This window comes from Crocuta crocuta, unplaced genomic scaffold (assembly GCF_008692635.1).
Source record: "Crocuta crocuta isolate KB4526 unplaced genomic scaffold, BGI_CrCroc_1.0 scaffold479, whole genome shotgun sequence".
Taxonomy (NCBI): Eukaryota; Metazoa; Chordata; class Mammalia; order Carnivora; family Hyaenidae; genus Crocuta; species Crocuta crocuta.
In genome coordinates, this window is record NW_027531875.1 from 4,254,455 (window position 1) to 4,274,475 (window position 20,021).

At 34.5% G+C, this 20,021-nt stretch overlaps 1 protein-coding gene across 3 annotated transcripts in view; it reads right to left on the minus strand.

The window, feature by feature from the left end:
- Window positions 1–20,021, minus strand: part of CSMD3 (CUB and Sushi multiple domains 3) — a 1,194,711-nt gene that overhangs the window by 1,115,940 nt on the left and 58,750 nt on the right. The window lies entirely within an intron of this gene.

The window sequence follows — 20,021 nt, forward strand, 5'->3', positions numbered from 1 at the left end:
GATATGAATGTCAATAAGTAGCTTCTCATAGTATTATAAAAACACTTTCAAATAGCCTTTGAGACATACAGTTTACTGGTAAAAATTTCTAATGCATAAATAAAATATTTTCTTTAATGTTAACTATTGACACTTAATATTTGAATATATTTTTCTTAGTGTAAGGGGAGTATTTGAAAATAAATATATGTTGGGGTGCCTGGGTGGCCCAGACTGAATCTAACTCATGATTTCTTCTCCGGTCATGATCTCACTGTTCCTGATATCTAGCTCTACATTTGGATCTGTGCTGACAGTCTGGAGCCTGCTTGGGATTCTCTCTCTCTCTCTCTCTCTCTCTTTATCTCTCTCTGCCCTCCCCCACTTTCCCTCTCTCTAAATGAATAAACTTTCAAAGTAAATATGTGCTTTAAAATTACTTTCTTAGTTATTAATATTTTCATGACAGTGATATTCATAGCTAATAAATATATTTTGTTTCAAATTTACCACATTGAATATTCAACCAATGGGGGAAGTACAGTGTCTTTAATGGTAAGTGGCAAATTCTGCCTTCCCATGATATTATATTTGGCTTTGCTATATTAAGTCAATTAATATATAAGAAATAACATTTTGAAACAATCATTGATATCAGTTTAAAGATATCTGCATTAAATGAAAGTCTACCTTCATTAACTTTGTATGTTTTTTAAAATACAGGAAAGAATAAATTATCTCAGTATATATACAAATAAGACATTATTTCCACCTATGAAATATCTGAAAAACTGATTTATTTATTTCTTACTGCTTTTTAGGCAATGTTGATAAATCAAAAGTAAGATTAGAAAACAAACATTGTAATTTGAACTGAAAGTTTTCGTGTGATGTTCAGGTGTCAGAAACTGAATTTTTAGTTCATTTGGACTACATTTTTATTTCAAATAAATTTTTCTACTTTAATTTCTGTTATACAATTTTTATAAAACATACAAAATATGTATTTTTACAAAGGATAGGAACTCTGTTATTTGGAAAAGCACCAGACTTGGAGTGCAATCACTTACATATCAGCCGAAATCTGCTAACTAGCTGTGAGATCTATACTGGGATTCAGTCTCTTTATATATGCAATAAAGCTTTCAACACAAAATTATTATGGCAAACTGTTTTGAGTAATGATTTATCCACCAAAAGGTATTTATTCAGTACTTTCAAAGGCTTTCTTAGTTGAAAAAATTCCAAAACAGGTATTTTGTAAAGAATAAACATGAGGAGCATGCGTGAAACCAAAATGTGCATGCTTTTGTGAAAGATTTCCTAAAACACTTTATCTTTAAAATGATCATCTAAATTGCAATTTAAACAAATAAATTACTCAGGGAATAAAACAAACAAATAAGCAAATAGGTGTGATACAAAAAAAGCATGCCTCTAAATAACATAGAATTCTATGTTTTTCTGCCTCCTCTAGAATATCCAGTATGGAAATGATTATAGTCATAGTCATAGTCATAGTAATGATTAGTTGTGTGAAAATTGGTGTTCTCTGCTAAAGGCATAAAGCTTACATAGGCATTTATTCTTGAAATCACCAGTTTGCTAAGCACAATTAGCCTTTTAAAAACTTCCAACTATGGTGTAATGTGAAGGTCCCAATTTATGAGTAGAGAGATCAATCTCAGTTTTCATCTAGGCATTTAAAATATATGTTTATAGTGCCTCCTCTGTGTCAATCCTGTGTCCAGATCTAACTCTACAATAGTGAACCAAACTGGAATATTTTACCTTTGCTTGGAGCTATACTGTAGTTGAGGAAGCAGATGTTAAATAAATACATATCTAATTACATATTGTAATGTTGTATGAATGAAAGTATAGTGTTTAATCCTGAGAGTTAAAGGGTGGATAATACTTTTAGAGTTAATGGATAAGAAAAGGAAAAAAAAAAGTACCAGAATAAGAAAAGCCAACTATGCATGAAACCTAAAGAGCCTTGCTTACAGAGGAAACTCATATGGGAATATCCAGGGGCAAGAAAGTTTGGTGCTTTAAAGCTATGGTTCCCAACCAGGGGAAATATTGCCCTCTGGGGCACATTTGGTTAACAAATGGCAGGAGACATTTTGTGTGTGCGTGCACACGTGCGTGTGTGTGTTAGTGATGCTGTTGTGTTGTAGATAGAGGCTAGTAATGCTATTAAAATCCCCGAGTGAACAAGACAACCGCTCATAAGGGGCCAAGCTTGAGAAATCCTGCTTTAAAAGAATCAAAAGAAGTGAAGTATGCCCCAAGTTGCAGTGTAAAAAGATAAAAGGAATTTGTATTCCATTCTCTAAAGAACTATGTGTTTTCATTAGGTTTTAAGAAAGATAATAATAATATTTCATGTACATTTAAAAATCATTCTGAGCCAATGAAAAGGGGCCATTTTTTCCTACACAAGGAACATATAAGTATAATCATTAGAAGAAGAAGTAAATTATAATGAACATGAATCCATTCAGGTAAACAAACCAAGCTAATATTTTCTTTTGCCTAGAATGAAAAAAATATCAACCTGCTATTCCCTCTTGGTAATAAAAGGTTTTCTGAGAATTAGGAGTGCGCACACACACACACACACACACATTCTAAGTGTTTTGTGGATACAAGAATAGAGTTAGATCAAAGCAAATGCAAGAATGCCAGTAAGAAAGCTATTACAATACTCAAGATGAAATATAAATGATACAAGTTTGGTCTAGGTTAAAGGCAATAAAAATGGAGTGAACTGGTTGTGTTTAAACAGTGAAGGTAACGTACGAGTAGGTGATAGATTAGATGTGTAGCATAAGGAAGAAAACCTGATTAGGAATACTTTCCAAGTATTTAGCATCAGCTCCTAAATAGATCAGGTTCCAGAAATCAAGATGGAAAGGATGTGGTTATGAAAGAACTTTGCAGTAATTCTGTATCTTCAAATGTTCCACTTCCTCTGTAATTGAATAACATTTTAATTTAACTTAGGATCATTCTAATAATATAACCTTTGTGTATTTTATTCTATTGAACAAAGATTAGATTTATCTCATAGCTATAAAACAGGAAACAATGACTTTATACTTTAGTGGCCCTATACATGAAGAAAAATTTGTCCATCAATGGAAAATTATGCATTATTTGTACACTACGGTACATTCTTCCATTTTATCTGACTATGAGGAGCCTGAAATTAAGTCCTCCATTAGAAACAACCTCAGGCTGCACATAGTCCCAGTTCCAGGAAAAGCCTCAGCTGAAGCCACCTTCGGACCGCCCTCAGATCTGCCAATCAAAAGAAATGTGTAACATTCCTGTGGTCTTGGAGACGAGTCAGGGCTGGTAACTGCAGGTAGTTACTTTGTACAAAATAGCCAATCATTCACCACTTGCATAAACCCCACGTAGATCCTCTGAGCCCACCTCGTAATTGGTCATTTTCAAAAGATTCTCAAAGGTCATGATTGGGTCCTGCCAAAAGTAATGGATGCCTCGCAGATACTGAATGGTCAAAACTGTTACTATGGGTATTGTACGATTATGATTGGTGTTTATGTAATGATGCAAAACGTACAACGTGTGCACGGTAACACCCCCGCCCTTACCCCATAAAAACCCTGCTCGCCACTGTTCGGGGCTCCACTTTGCTGCTGCTGCGCCAGGAGATGGGTGAGCCCCTGCTCGAGCTTGTAATAAAGACGCTTTTGTACTTGCATCGGTGCCAGCTCCTTGGAAGTCTCTGGGGACTCGCGATTCGGACATAACAACTACTATTCTATGGAAGGTATTTTTCAACTCTACAAGTTGTAGAAAACTAACAGCAATGCAAATTCAGCCCTTTCTAGTACATGTTCCACGGACTTTCCACTTTTCTCTTTATTTGCATATTCCATATTCATTTCAATATTCTTGATCTACAAGTGTATGTATTCTTTGAGGGACTCTCTCTTTTTTTAATTTTTTAACATTTATTTATTATTAAGAAACAGGGATAGACAGAGCGTGAACAGGGGAGGGGCAGAGAGAGAGGAAGACACAGAATCTGAAGCAGGCTCCAGTCTCTGGGCTGTCAGCACAGAGCCCAATGTGGGGCTCAAACCCACAAACTGGGAGATCATGACCTGAGCTGAAGTCAGATGCTTAACTGACTGAGCCACCCAGGCACCCCTGAAGGCTTCTCTTTTTAATCAGTTATAGTATGTACTTGGTTCCCTCATTGATTAATTAGTAAAAAAATATATATCTTTAACATGTATTCATTTTGGTATTTCTATGAAAGTTGTCATTTCACCTTTTTTTTTGAAAGGTATATTTTCATGGGTTTATTTTACTGCACTTTAATTTACCAAACATGTATTTTGCCAGTTCAGTTCTAGTTATCGCATTCTTAACTTTCTCAAATTAGATCATCGCTGAATCTATCTCTGAAATATATTTTCCTAAATGTATTGGAGTATTTACATATAAAAATGCTTGTATGTTTTCTCTCCTTCTTAACTTAGGAGGAGGAGAAATCATTAGAAAAAGGGGTACCACTGTAAATGCCTTTTACTGAACAGATCTTAATCTAAGCCTAATGTTCCTACAACTTGCTGATGAAGAATAACCTGCCAGTTTCCAACTGACAATGAAAACCAACTACTATTTGCTAACACATCCAATTTCAAAACCAAAGTGCATGAATAATAACCTTCCAAAAGATTTTTAAATTACTTGTGTAATATGTGAGTCAAACAAATTTATATTTGGAGCAATTACTTTTAACTTATAAATAAGTCACCAAATAAAAGTTCCATCTTGCCCAAGGAATGCTTTATATTTTCATGTTGCCTTTGATGTGTGCTGCTCAGAGACAAAATGCTTTGGAAAATATGTGATGTAGCAAGAAAACAGTGTCTTGAAGTCCTACAATCTGAAGTCAAATAAATAAGCCAAAAAGGAAAAAGAAAAAAAGGCAAATCTCAGAAGATTACTTCTCCCTTCTTCCCTCAGGCCTTTTCCAGGCAGTCAGCTCTTTCAGCTAGAAATAGATCCAAATTTTGTCTCCATAGATAAATGCCAAGCTTGCACAATGTTTCTTGACTTCAAAAATAGATGTTTCTCTTCAATAAGTTGTCAAATTATTTTAGGAGATTTTCTCCTTATTTGGTACAACTGGTATGAATTTATCACTACAGGTAAACTAAAATGTTTTTCTAGATACTTGTAGAAAGAGAAATACAATTAAATAGTTGTCATAGAATAATCAAGCTGTAACTGCAAAAAATCCATTTATACAACATATTTAGGAATTACAGAGTGTTGTATAAAATAAAATATTAAGATATGTGAAAGTTTATGAGAATAAAAAACATTCAAGGAGCAGAGACAGTTCTAGGCTTTTAAATCTTCAAGTTTATTCTTTTGGGGGAAATTCACTTTAAGAGAAAAAAATTATAAAAAAGAAAATTACTAAAGTCCCTTTTGGGTTTTTGAGAGACTTGAGCAAATCCAGGGCTATGAAGCTTAAGTTTCATTAGAATAAATTCATCACTATTGAAGAAGGAAAACTCTTTTTAAAGTACTAATTATTCATTTATTAAACAAATATTTAACATACTAATAATGCCCCTCACATAGTAGTTTCTGGGGAATACAATGAAGAATGAAAAAGAAAATGCATGTTCCCTTGCAGTTTATAGTCTGGCAGGCTAAAAACAACAACAAAACAAACAAACAAAAACATTAATTAAATAACCAAATGGCTACATTGTTAAAGGAAGTAAGATAAATTTGTGAAGAAGATATATCTGAAAAATTTACAAGATGTATAAGCATAAAGGAAAAGGTATCCATACTCTCACCACCAAGAGGTAACTTGTCCTACTATTTTGTAATCATCTCTCCTATTTTATTTTTGCCCATTTACAAATAGATAACTTTAGTATTCTTATAACTGTTCTTGGTATTCAGATTTATATCTCTTTATTTTATTTGCATTAGGGTAGCCAAAAAGTATTTATTAATATATTTTAAATTTCCAATATAGTTCATTGTAACAGTGTGTTTAAACATCCCTTTATTACTGGGGAATATTTGTCTTCTATTTTTGCTGTCATAAATATTAGCATAACAAGCATCTCGGACTATATAGTTGAATGATCTCTTAGACTCCTATATGTGACAATACTTTTGCAAAATATTATATTTTTAGATAGCTATATATGGCTAAGTTACTCCCAAGAAATATTTTACCAGTTTAAACTTACAGGAATGTTGTATTAAGACCATTTCAATTTCACACAGCCCTCATTAGCATTGATTGTTAGGGTTTACAAGAAATCATAACTTGATAGTCAAAATATTATTAAAGTTTTGCTTTACCTAACATTTATTTAATTCATGTTAATGATCAATCACTTTTTATTATTGTTAGCTTATATTTCTTCAATGACTTGTTCACTTGAATCCTTCATCTTTTTGGGGGAGGGTGGTTAGTGTTTTCCTTGTTTGAAAAAATATTTTTTCCTTAACATTAGTGCCACATGCTGAAGTGTAGACGATTTAGGACTATCAGAGTCAGACAGTTATAGTAAAGGGGAAATTCCTATGCGTCTATATTACAGTTCTCATAAACCTAGTGATTCTATTCAGCAAACTTATTACAGACACTCACACAAGAATAAAACAATTGCTAAACGTTATATTTTCACAAAGGATGTGATATTGATATGAGTTTTTGAGAGCAAATAAGTATGAGTTATGATAAGAACAAGGAACAGACACTTTGCAGAGATGGAACAGCATGTAGATAGGTACGGAGGGACAAAAGTGAGGATACAAATACTAAGAAATTACAATAGCTGCACATTGACAAAGAATAGATAATTTAGGAAAATTGATGCAGGGGTCAGTCGAACGACAAAAGTTTCTAAGCAAAGTAATCATCTGTTCAGATTTGTGCTATGGATTAAATTTCAAGGATCTAAGGAGAGGTTTAACAAGAAAAGTGAAGGAAATAGTTATATTACTAAAATGGTCCATACTTCACCTCTGAGGAGTGATTGACACAAGACCCCAATAGAAGTAGAGATGAAGGGCAGCCGATTTGAAGGAGAAAACTGAGGAACCTGGGTGAGTGGAATGAGGCAAAGAGGAGGTACCTGACCTTTAGAGATGGGAGCATAATTCAACAGGATGAGGGTTCTGATAAAAACATATTTGAAGAAACACAATGAGTTTCATATTGATCATATTAATTTTCAGGTGCCTGTAAATCATAGGTAATAATGTCCTGTAAGTAGTAATTTGGGGAAAATTGGCACTTAGTAATGACTTTTGAATTATTAATTATATTTGAGGGGCGCCTGGGTGGCTTAGTCGGTTAAGCGTCCGACTTTCGCTTAGGTCATGATCTCGCGGTTCGTGGGTTCGAGCCCCGCGTCGGGCTCAGTGCTGACTGCCAGCTCAGAGCCTGGAGCCTGTTTCAGTCTGTGACTCCCTCTCTCTCTGACCCTTCCCTGCTCACGCTGTCTCTCTCTCTCTCTCCTAGAAATAAATAAAACATTAAAAACAATTTTTTTGAATTATTAATTATATTTGAGAAAGTTTCCAGAAATTTAAATCAGGTGAACTAGATTGGAGATTCCTCACAGGCTGATTTGTCCTGTCTTATATTGGTAATAAGTCTGGGCTCGATCTCCCTCTCCCACTTTTAGCTGTCACTCCTTTCATTCAGCTGCTGGTGGTGTCTTACTGGCTGGGTTGCCAAACCTCCCTAATTGGTCACTGAGGTTTCAGCTTTGCCTCCTTTCTAACCATTCTGCACTGTTGCCAAAGAGATTTTTCTAAGGGATACAATTAAGATTCACCACCATACTGTTTCTTATAGCCTTTAGAAAACTATTGGGAATACAAATATTTATGGGATGTGTTTCCTCTTACCTCTCAACACATATTCCTTATCCTAAACTCCCGCCATACTTAGAAATATGTCCTGATATGTATCCAGTATCCATTATTGTAAACTAAAATATTAATTTATGGGCATATTCTATTTTAATGGCTTTTCTTTTCTCTTCTGCCAGACTGTTATATTCTATAGAAACTATTTTTACTTATCCTGGTACTTAAGTATCCCTAGCACTTAACTCTGTGATTAACGTTTGCACGGTGCTCAAACTATGCTTAATAAATGAATTCTGTTTCCTCTGAGGGAACACTCTTATTTATTTATGCAGAAGATTTTGGAAAGGAATCTGTGAATACAGTTTATCAGTCAGGATCCAGTTAGGAACAAACACAAAAACCACACTAGGTGTTTCCACAGAAGGAACAAACAGAGCATTACTTAAACAGATGCGTAAGGCAGATAAAATGAAACACTGAATTGTCATACAGGAAATAATTGCATCTCCCACCCATTCAGCTGGAGAAACAAAGAGAAGGATTTGGGTCTGTTAGAGCCCAGGGGCTCATTGAAGGGCTCCCAAAGATCTTGGAATCAGAGGTCTGTGGAGGAGGCATCACTCATCTGGTTCTGGCACATCTAAGAAGGCAAAATGAGGTTGTTTTGGGAAGTGCTGCGTTGGAAGATTTGAGTGAATGGCAACTCCTGAAGAGAAAGTCCATACTGGAGCTTCACTGAGCAATAAAACACAAGGATGCAGCAAGTAGCCTCTCCTCTTCTCTGCCTTTCCATCTGCTCTCTAGTACCCTTATCTGTGGAACCTCATTGAAAGCCCGCTAACAATGGATAAATTGAGTGTGTATAATCCCAGCCCAAGCACCCAACACAGAGTCGATATTTTGTTATACTCAAAGCAGATGGATACATTTGGAGTTTAGAAATAGCCTAATAATCAGCATATGCATAAACCAGCATGGCCTTAAAATTTTATTTTAGAATCCTAATAAGTGGTGGGGAGGGGGGAGAAAACCATATCCATTCAGAGAATAAATAGGAAAAGATGACTTACCAAAATGCCCTAAAACACTTAGGACAGATCTTGTGTATGCCTAGCTGTAATGATGTATTAAAAAAAAAATAAGCTTAGAATTCACGGATGCCCCCTGGACGATGTACCAGGTTAGAGGCCTGGTCAGGAGGACACTATTGAGAAGAAGTACTCAGTTAACTTTGTGCTGGCTTCACACCATGGCTTTATAACACTTTTTGGTCTTTACTTTCCTTGGGGGGACAACAGTGTTAAACATGAATCTGCACCTCAGAGAATATGCCAGGGCTGGGGATAAAATTTGTGGACTCTAACATTTACTTGCAACCATGAGTGAGAAAATAAAATCTCCCAAGGGAACTGTGTAGAAGAAGATAAAGTACCCAAGACCGTACTTAAGAAACAATAATAAAGTTTATGGCGGGGATGCAGAGAGCAACGAAGGGACTAGAAAACACTAGAAGATGTAGTTTAGGAAAGATGGGTATTGCTATCATATTGCTGTTTTAATTTGCATTTTTATTAAAATCCAGTTGGATGTTTTCTCATACTTAGTGATAATTTGTTCTTTCATTGTATGAGGTTTGTCTGTTTATTTCTATTAAGTTTTGTTTTGGAGCTTTTATGATTTTCTTTTAGACATTTCTATGAACCTTTAAATATACAGTTAAATTGTCGGTAGGAAATATTTGAAGACACCATTCTAACTATTCCTCTGAAACAGTCTTGAATTTTAGTAGCAGTTTAAGAAATGTTGAGTCAAGAGTACAAAATGTTTTAGAACACCACCAAAATATGAATATGCAGTTGAATATTGCCAATATTCGCCTCTCTTCTTCCCTCTCCTGCTTTTTTTTTTAAATAGGCAAATTCCACGTATAGTTGTTAAAGGTGAGGAGCAGATGTCTCTAAAGCAGAGTTCCTGGATTTCAGTCTTGTTTTGAGCACAGACTCATGACTGAACTGTGTACCTTCTCTGTGATTCTTTTTCAATTCTATAAAATGAGAATAAAAGTAATTGTGATTATCTATCACTAGTAAAGTGATTGTAAATATGAATTGAATTGATACATGAATATAATTTAAAACACTACATGCACATAAGAAAATACCTAATAACAGCTTTTACATTTATTCATCTCTGTCCTCATTTTGACTACCATAATTTAGCATATACTATTAAGATCTCTCTCTCTTTTTCTTTCTAGCAAATGCTGTTAATATCTCTCTCTCTGTCTCTCTCAATGTGTGTATATATGTACAAAAACCTGTATTTCACAAATAAGTAAACTCAGGCCTAAATTATTTTACTATTATGAACACAGTAGTACTTCTATATTACTTCCCCCACTTTATTCATGCCTTTAATAATCAACAAATAAAGGTAACTTATCATGTTTCAAAGATGACATGAGGAATTAAAGCAAAAAAGATAAACAATGAATTTCATGCCTTCAAGTTAATCACGGTCAATTTAAGAGTTTCCAAGACTAACAGCATAACTATAACCACAAAAGTATTAGACATAATGCATGTAGAGCAGGGGAAGGAGTATTTTAAATCTCCTTGAGTACTGTTAAGGAAGGTGAAGAAGACCCCACAATATGAATGTAATTGAAAGGGGAAACCGAGCAGAGGAGCAATAGCCCAGAGAAGACATCTGAGACCATAGCATATTCATAAGGCCAGTAGCTCTGCTGGGCTAGATGACCTGCTATTTGCAGGAAAGTCAAAGATGAGCCCAGGTAGCCCAGTAGGGAATAGATTCATTCTTTCACTGTTTTCATACATTAATTAATCCATGTTTGATTATATACTAGACTAAAACTATATAATTAATACAGAGATGAAATACAGGATTTTAAGCAGGCGACACCCCATAATCAGATGTATATGTTATGTGCAGGATTGAGATGAGGCCAGAGGCAAATATAATTCTTCTTGTGGACAGTGATACCAGTATGAAGCAAAAGTGGCACTGAAATATAGTGGAGATAAAGAATGTTAATTAATTTTAAGTGGAGAATGAGGGAAAGAAACCAGGCTTCCAGTTTGGATGAATGAATGACTGAATTGTGGTACCATCACTGAGAAAACCATTTTGAACAGAAGATGATTATTTTGCTTGTGTACCTCCCAACCGTCTACTTGGCTTGTTATTCCCTTGAATTATAATTATCTTGTGCCTTTCTGAACCTTTTAACAGGGTCTGAATAGGAAACAGGAATCCTTAATTTTTTTTTTGATAATTTTTAATTCACAGCACTTAAATCAGTGTCTAACACATAGTAGGTACACAGACATGGTTGCTGTATTGACCTGAATATGTGTACTATAGCCTTTGAAATAGACTACCAAACTAACAAAATTATCATCAAGGAAAAATTCAATCCGAAGAGAAACATTTACATGATTATGGTTGCTAAACTTCTGAATTTACCAGCATGCATTCCTTTCAGAAAAGGAATCTTCAGCTCTCTGAATTACTCTTTTCACAACTTTAGCTTCATTGACTTCTATTTCAGAGTTATTTTTAGCACACAGGTATCAGCTACTGAGACATATTTGGTAATCAAATAAGATACCTGTTTATCATGAGCTCTAAAGCACTATGGGAATAATTACAGCTGAGTGCTGATACTGAAAGTTTTCTTTGAGTGACAGCTGCCTGTGAGGACATACTCATTCCTCTTTCTAATTTCTTTTTCTTCCTCTGCCTCATTATTGGGTTATATATATATATATACACATACATACATACATATATTGGGTATAATATATATTGGGTAATATATATATTGGGTAATATATATATCATATATATATGAAAATAAGTCAATATATAAAATGTCAACTTATCACACCAGTTGTCAACACAATAGCAAAAGTCCGTTCGGATTAGTGTTAAATTCCCATAACTCAGGATTATGAAAATTTGTCCACCTGCAGCTAATTCCTGCTGTTTACAGGCTGGAATAGACTAAGAATACAAATTGAGAACTTTGCACTTCAAATTCAGTATTTTAAGCACAAATCTTATTTTTTCCAAATAAATCTATTCCTTTTCAAGTTCTTCCTAAATTAATAGCTACTATCTAGTCAGACTGTTAAGTTACAAATAGCAACAGTACACAACTCTCCACACAAAAATAAAACTGAACCCTTAGTTGACTGTCTCCATTCTGTCTATAGTACAGATATGAATAAAGTGGCTAACACGTGCTAAGCACTTTTGATGTGCCACACAGTGGCCTAAGCATTCCTGTGGGTCACATAATTTTGTTTTCATCATTAAAACGTTCTTCAATGTTCTTGTAAACTGATGTTATCTTCAATCTCCTCTTGTTTAAAATAAAGCATAAAAAATTAAGTAGCTTGCCCAAAGATACACATGTTTCAAAGTCAGATTGCCTTAAATTTTAGCTTCCCTATATGCTAGTTCTTTGCTCCTGGGTGAATTCAATCTTGGTTTGCAATAGACTGGGGGACTCCCTGAAACACAGGATTTTTAAGGCTAACATTGATCCATATCTGGAATAATTGACCATCCATCCATATTTGAAAAACAAGCATAGTAAAAGTTACCACCTTTAAGGATTTTTGAGTATTAAATGATAATCTGTAGAGTATTAGCGCAATGACTGACTCATAGTGAGTGTTCAATAGCTATTAATTCTTATCATTATTGCTGTAATTTTCACCCTTATCTTCCTTGTCCTAGACTCTCTTGCTCTATTCCATTGTGCATATTGCCACCCAAGTTATGATATAAAGCCTATATTGATAATGCCACTTGCATGCTAAAAAACAGGTCAACTCTGTATTGCCTACTTAATAAAGTATTTTGTAATATAAGATTCTTTGCAGTTCATTCTTTACACTCTATAGCAAACTTATTGAGGCAGTACAAGGGATAGAAACAGGGCAAGCTCTATGATCAAGTATTTCAGGCTTTGGATCCAGTTCTACAATTTAGCTTTGTAAACTTTGGAAATGCTAAACCTCTCTACATTTTCAATTTTTCATTTTTCAGTTTTTATTTTTTTTTTTAGAGAGGGGGTGAGGAGAGTGGCAGAGGGAGAGACAGAATCTCAAGCTAGCTCCACCCTCAGTGCCAAGCCCAACACAGGGTTTAATCTCACAAACTTGAGATCATGACCTGAGCCAAAATTAGGTGTCAGACATTCAACCAAATGAGCCATCCATGCATCTTGATTTTTCATTACATGAGGGGTCACAGTATTGACCCTGTATGTTTGTGCACATAAGATAAAATGATGATTGTAAATTATCTTGCCAATAATTTGTCTACAGCAAAAGCTCCTTTATTTCTGTCCTCCGTGTTTTTTACATCTGCCTTCCCATTCAAATCTGTCATTCTTCCACACCTATTCACCCAACACAACAATACTAACACACAAAATACATGCAGTATTTTCCTCATTCATGCTGTTTTCCTTCTGTATAATATCCCATCTCAATTTATAACTTGTAGAATGGTTATAGTTTAAGCCCCAGAAAAAAATTGTCACATCTTCTGTGGAAAATTTTCTAATTGTTTCAAATACTCTTACTGAACTTTCTATTGTCTCCATTACAGAGCATTTAACATTTAATATTATTAATTTATATAGTCAGTTACTTCCTTTGCCATGTTAACTTCTAGAGACTCACATGGCATTTTATAATTATGGAAAATAATACTCCTTTAAGGATCAGTAAAGTTAATGGATAAATGACTTGTCATACTTTCTTTTATATATAAACTTGGGTTCAACCAAGGATCTGAAACTTAAAAAGATGATCAGCCTTCTTAATTAATAAATAATTAAATGAAAGAGTGAATGATGTATTCAAATAGGCATTATCTTTTGGTTGTTCCTAAAGATACTTTTATTTTTAAAAATATATTGCAGAACTTCTCTAGGATGTATTTATAGATACTAAAGCTTGGGAATCTTGAAAGAAATCAGTCCCTGTGACTACAAAATAACCTTTGTAAAAGAAGCTATATATTTGGAGAGATAAGGAAGATTCCTCATGTTGGCAACAAGACTGGGAAAGCACCTAGATTTCTCTAAAGTTGACAAGTTTTACACATTAAAGAAATAAGGACTGCAAGTGGATGCAAAGAATACTGGCAAATTTTCAGACAATCCGTTAAAATTAGATAAGCTGAATTTAGTATGCACATAGATATTTATATTAAGTAAAAATATCTTTGAAATATTAAGATTAAGAAACTAGACAGGAAAAGATACATAATAAAGTAAAAGCAAAAGTTGACCTAGATCTGGGGTTAGCAATAGGCCACTACATATGTACATTTTGAGTGTTCAAATATTCCAAGTGTTCCTCAAATTGGTTTGTGATGATGAAACATTGTAATAATTAGAAAAGCAAATCAAATATGTATAAATGCTCCTGTTGGTTTCCCATGGTGGTCACATGGGATAATTAGTTTGTATATGAGACTTTGCGTAAATTCCTCACAGAGTTCCGTGGCTTTAGAAGTAATTATTTATATTAGAAAAGCAATGTCATAACTGTGACAGTGCATGACATTAAGAAATTATGGGAAGTTATGACTAGTTTGTGGGAGGATTTAGTTAGTGAATGGATCTCTTGATTAAATCTGAAGTTTTATTACATGAAAACATGAAAAACATGAAAGTTTTATTATATGAAAACATGAAAGAGTGTAAGATAACAGCACTGGAATTATCCAATAAGGGTCTAATATGAATGCCACCTGGAATGAATGGAGAATAAGTATATATGAGAAGATGTAACGTATATAGTGATAGAACTGCATGTGGGATATAAGAACAGGATTCAAGAAGATGATCCAGAAAAAGAAAGAACATGACAATGATTTTCAGAAGAGGAGGATGAAGAAGAAGACTTTTTTTTTGAAAAATAAAGTAAACAAGAAGAGAAAGATAATGAAGAAAAAGCAAAAACAATTTGAGTAGCAACAGTATAAAAACAGATACTAACATATAGTGCTTACTAGGTATGGGGAACTAATCAACATGCATTATTATCATTTTCAAAGAAAGTTTCACATATAATCTAAATACCCTTATTATTATTAGGTAGAAGCTAGACATGAAGGAACGCTCTGAGGCAGAGGCCCAAATTCTTGAAGGCGAATGATAGACACTCTAACTGAAGACAAGGATGATGTTAAATAAGCTACACATTATAAGCTCAACATCTTGACTTTGGGGCTTCCAAGACTGTGTGCCTAACAGGTCAAGAGTCATGGTGCAGAACACATGCTTTCCCCTCCTACCTCAGCCCCAAGCGTTAACACCTAGACTCATTATAATGTATTTGCTTTATGATGATAGCACCCTGATGGAGAAAGGCTGCCATGATGTTTCTAGTACAAACCTTATACGGACAAAAACTCCTCCTCTCAGTCTGAGAGAGGAGACCCCCAAATGATTGGAAGCAGCCTCCATTAGATACCACCCCACTGCATGTCACAGCTCCTTCTAGCCCAGAAAGATCCAACGAAACAACCTAGGGGCCGATTCCACCTTGGAACCTGGACACTCTCCTACCTTGAGAATGTACTTTCATTTTAGTAAACTACTTTGTGCTTGCCACCTTCCTTCTAACTTTATGATGAACATGGATCCCCACGTAAATCTTCTGAGTAATCCAAGGGCCCAGATCTTCATTCATACAATGTAGACTCTCTCATCTGTGACTTTATGACCCCTAATACTACAGGAGGAAATAGACTGAAGAGATCACATACCTAATAGTTGGCAGAGCCAATACTCAAATTCTTGCTGGAAATCACTCTAAAAACAATAAATTATCATTAGTTTTGAGAGTAATGTACAAAGAGTCATTTGTCTAAGGTGCTTGTTGGTCTAGATTACAGCTGAAATAGAGGATATTGACCCACAGATAACATAGAATTATATAGTAAATAGGTAAATATTTCTTATACAAAATCAACAATAAGAGCTAATGCATTTCCCTTTGTTGTTCAGGAGTTGACAGGAGAGTTGGGATAATATAAGAGAGAGAATAGAGCTTGGCCGCCCTTGATAGGTTATGGTGAAGGGGCTACAATTTAGACACAATGGAGCCTGATGCCAAGGTCTATGAGGATCCCATTGTGTTAACTTTACCAGGTTTACTTCTTCTGTCCCTCAGTTTTCTTTTTTTTCCCCTCCTCTTAATTATATAAATTCCAGTTAGCTAACATAAAGTGTAAAATTACTTTCACATGTGCAATTTAGCAATTCAACATTTTTGTACATCACCCGGTACTCATCACAAGTGCACTCCTCAATCCCCATCACCTTCACCCATCCCCCATTCATCTCCCTCTGGTAACCTTCAGTTTGTTCTCTATATTTAAGAGTCTGTTTCTTGGGGGTCACCTGGATGACTCAGTTGATTAAATTTCCAACTTCAGATCAGGTCATGATCTCACAGTTCGTGAGTTTGAGCCCCACATAGGACTCTGTGCTGACAGCTGGGAGCCTGCAGCCTGCTTCAGATTCTGTCTACCTCGCTCTTTGCCCCTCCCCCACTCGTGTTCTGTCTGTCTGCCTCTCTCTCAAAAATAAATAAAATATTTTTTAAAAATACTCTGTTTCTTAGTTTGCCTCTCTCTTTTTCTTCCCTATTCTCACTTATTTTGTCTCTTAAATTCTATATATGGAGTAAATGGTATTTGTCCCTCAGTTTTCATATGTTAAAATAGCATCTAGCCTTGGAACATGGTACTCATAAGAGTACTCATAAGCAAACAGATTTTGAATTTATACCATGTGACAGGAACAGTTCTTAAGCACTTTTCTTATATTAACTTATTTTCTTTTCTCAAAAATCGTACAAGATACACCATACTATTATCCTCACGTTATTGATGAAGCACAGAGATTAACTTAACCAACATCAAATCTAGGAAAAGAGGACATTTAGCCTGAGATGCCACATCATTATTAACCAGAATAAGGTGCTAACTTCTAGGATACTGTGGATCACTAGATTCTGAACTATTAAAAGATAAGTGTAAATAAATTTGGGATATTATCCCTATAACAATTTATTTATTAACAATATTCAAGAAATGATTCACAGACCTATACATGATGATATTAATATTTTACATGTTTATAGAAGATTGCAATTTGGGTAGCACTTTCATACATATATCAGATAGCCCTCACAAGAAACCTACAAGGTCACCAGCAAGGCATCAGCAACTAAGAAAGAAAATAATTTGCCTTTCATGAACTGATGATGACTTTCTATTCTTCCCAATGAACACTGAATATTCTCTTCTCTCTTTTCTTTTGCCTTCATTTTGACATGTTATCATGTATGCTATGTTTTCTAACATTGTACAATTAACTATTTTATTGTGGGAATGTATAATGCATGTACTTTATAGCTATGCTTTAAAAATGTGTATCTTAAAAAATGTACATCTTATCTTTCAATCTAGATTGGGAACAAGACTTATGTCTTATACTTTATTTCTGTACACTGTAGAAACTGGAAAGCATATTGTACCTGATAAATACTGTTGCTAATTGAGATTTTTGTTAAGCGCTTTTTGAAAGCTTAGTAGACAGGCCTTTTGATCTCCCTTTCCATTGCACAACACTCAAGAAACCATTAAGGCTCACAGACTTTGCATTGAAAAAGGATTCACAGACATAAAAGTGACTTATCTGGCAAAAACAAATAAACTTTTTAAAAATATATACTTATCTTTTATATTGACAGAGGTATTTAACTTGAAAAGGAACATGAAGCTGGAGAAATCATGGTGAATATGTGCATGATAAGGTACCTACCATCTTCACTTCAATATACTGAGAAGAACTTGAAATGCAGTTTTCTCAAGGTTACAATGGGCAAATGATGCTACTTATAGATTACCAATTCTTGTTAAGTTATTAGGGAAGGAAAAAGAGACAGCTGCACGACACTTTCACAGTTGGTGCAATTTCATTTAGCTCCAAGGATAACAAACACAACTTGAAAGTACGAATACATTACAGTAGATAACAAAAGCTGTTAGATTTATTTGTGCTAGCTTCCTACATATGGACAATGAAGAGAACTCATGGCTGAAGACTCTCTCAAGGTCAAGAAAGCTATCATTCTGTTCCTCAATCTTATTTTTTTATAAAAATCTCCCAAAATGAACATACAACTGCGGGTGGGCTTAGCCACTGCTATCTGAAGAAAGCTGATCACCCATAGCCATATTCATAGTATTATTGCAAACCATATAATCTTTTTATAAAATGCTTGTATGTTTTATTTTATAAAGAAATGTTTAGTATGAAAAAAGAGATCTTTGCAATTTTAAACTATACCTATAATATTATGGAAAATGTATTCTGGAGATGATTTTCCCTCCAGATAGCTTGCTGGCAGTAATAAATATACTCTAGCATTTTTATAAATAGATACTAAGGAATTCTAAAGTTTGTTGAATCACAAAAAATATGTCAAACATATTTGGGAAGTGCTGAGTTAAAGTTAAACAGGATTATTGTTTATAAAAATATTCAGAATCTAGTATACTAAGGTGTACTGTGAATTTAAAAAAAAATAAGGGTGCTGGGGCGCCTGGGTGGCTTAGTCGGTTAAGCGTCCGACTTTCGCTTAGGTCATGATCTCGCGATTCGTGGGTTCGAGCCCCGCGTCGGGCTCTGTGCTGACTGCCAGCTCAGAGCCTGGAGCCTGTTTCAGTCTGTGACTCCCTCTCTCTCTGACCCTCCCCTGCTCATGCTGTCTCTCTCTCTCTCCTAGAAATAAATAAAACATTAAAAAAATTAAAAAAAAAATAAGGGTGCTACTGTATTTAGTGTGTTTAAAACAGCTCTGTTCTTTGAAATATTTTTTCACTGAACACCAATTAACACTGTTTATCCTAGAACAAAATTCAGAAAATGCTAAATTGCCCATTTAATCCATCCAGATGAGTTTATATTTCTAAAATGGAAAGGGGCTAGTGGAAAAATTTCTTTGAAATGCTAAATAATGCAGGATTTCAAGGTATCTTCCATAAAAATATTCTAATACTGTATTTTTCAACTCTTTATGAAATTTTTTAACTCTTTAAAAAGTGTTTTCTACATCAGTGTAGCAAAGAAATGTTGTAAGCCCAATTTTATAAAATTGTTCATTAAGCTATGATCTTAAGTGCCTTTATGCTCTTGAAGTTAACAAACATTTGTTTGCCCACCAAGTGAAAGAAATTTTGCTAGATGCTATCATTATGTAGATGGAAGGCATGGACTCTGTCTTTAGGAAATTGAGTATGTTGGAAGAAAGCAACTAAAACATAAGTAGATAGGTTAAGAGCAGTAGTTAAAATATTAGCAAGGTTCCAGGGGAACCAGAATAAAGAATTACCTGAAGAATTCTGGGAAGGTTTTGCATAAAATGTAACTTTAAGTGTGGCCTGAAATGATGATATTGAATTGGAAGCTGAGAAAAGAAAGAGTGTGTATTACACAGAAAAAAACCCAAAGGCATGAAGATATGAAATAGCATGGTGGTATATGTCCAAGGAATGATAGAAATTACATAAGGACCATATGTATTTCCTTTGCATATATCCAGTGTAATACTGTTTCAGTGACATTTTCTGAAATGAATATGGCCTTGTAAATAACAAAATTTGACATCAAACGCAAATATAATGAATAGTTGCTTTAGGAAGCTATCCATTTAGTTTTTAACATTCTTGTCTCTATATTCATAATGAATGACTCTAATGAAAGTGTCATGGCTTACATCAATGCCTTAGAACAATTACTGCCTTATCTTAAAAATCAGAAATGAGAAAGAAATATAAAAGAAAGTATGTGATTGGTTTAACACCTATATTTATCTAGCCATGACAGACTTGCTAAAATTCTTGCATTTAACTTTCTCTACTAATGGAATCTCATGCCATCATTATCAGTCCCTGATCATGTATTTTTACTTTGTGTTGTTTTCTTCAAAAATACCTTTAATTAGTAATGCTTTCTTTTAGTAGTGTTCCTGTACTACAAAGGTCCTTTTTTCTACTCAAAATTC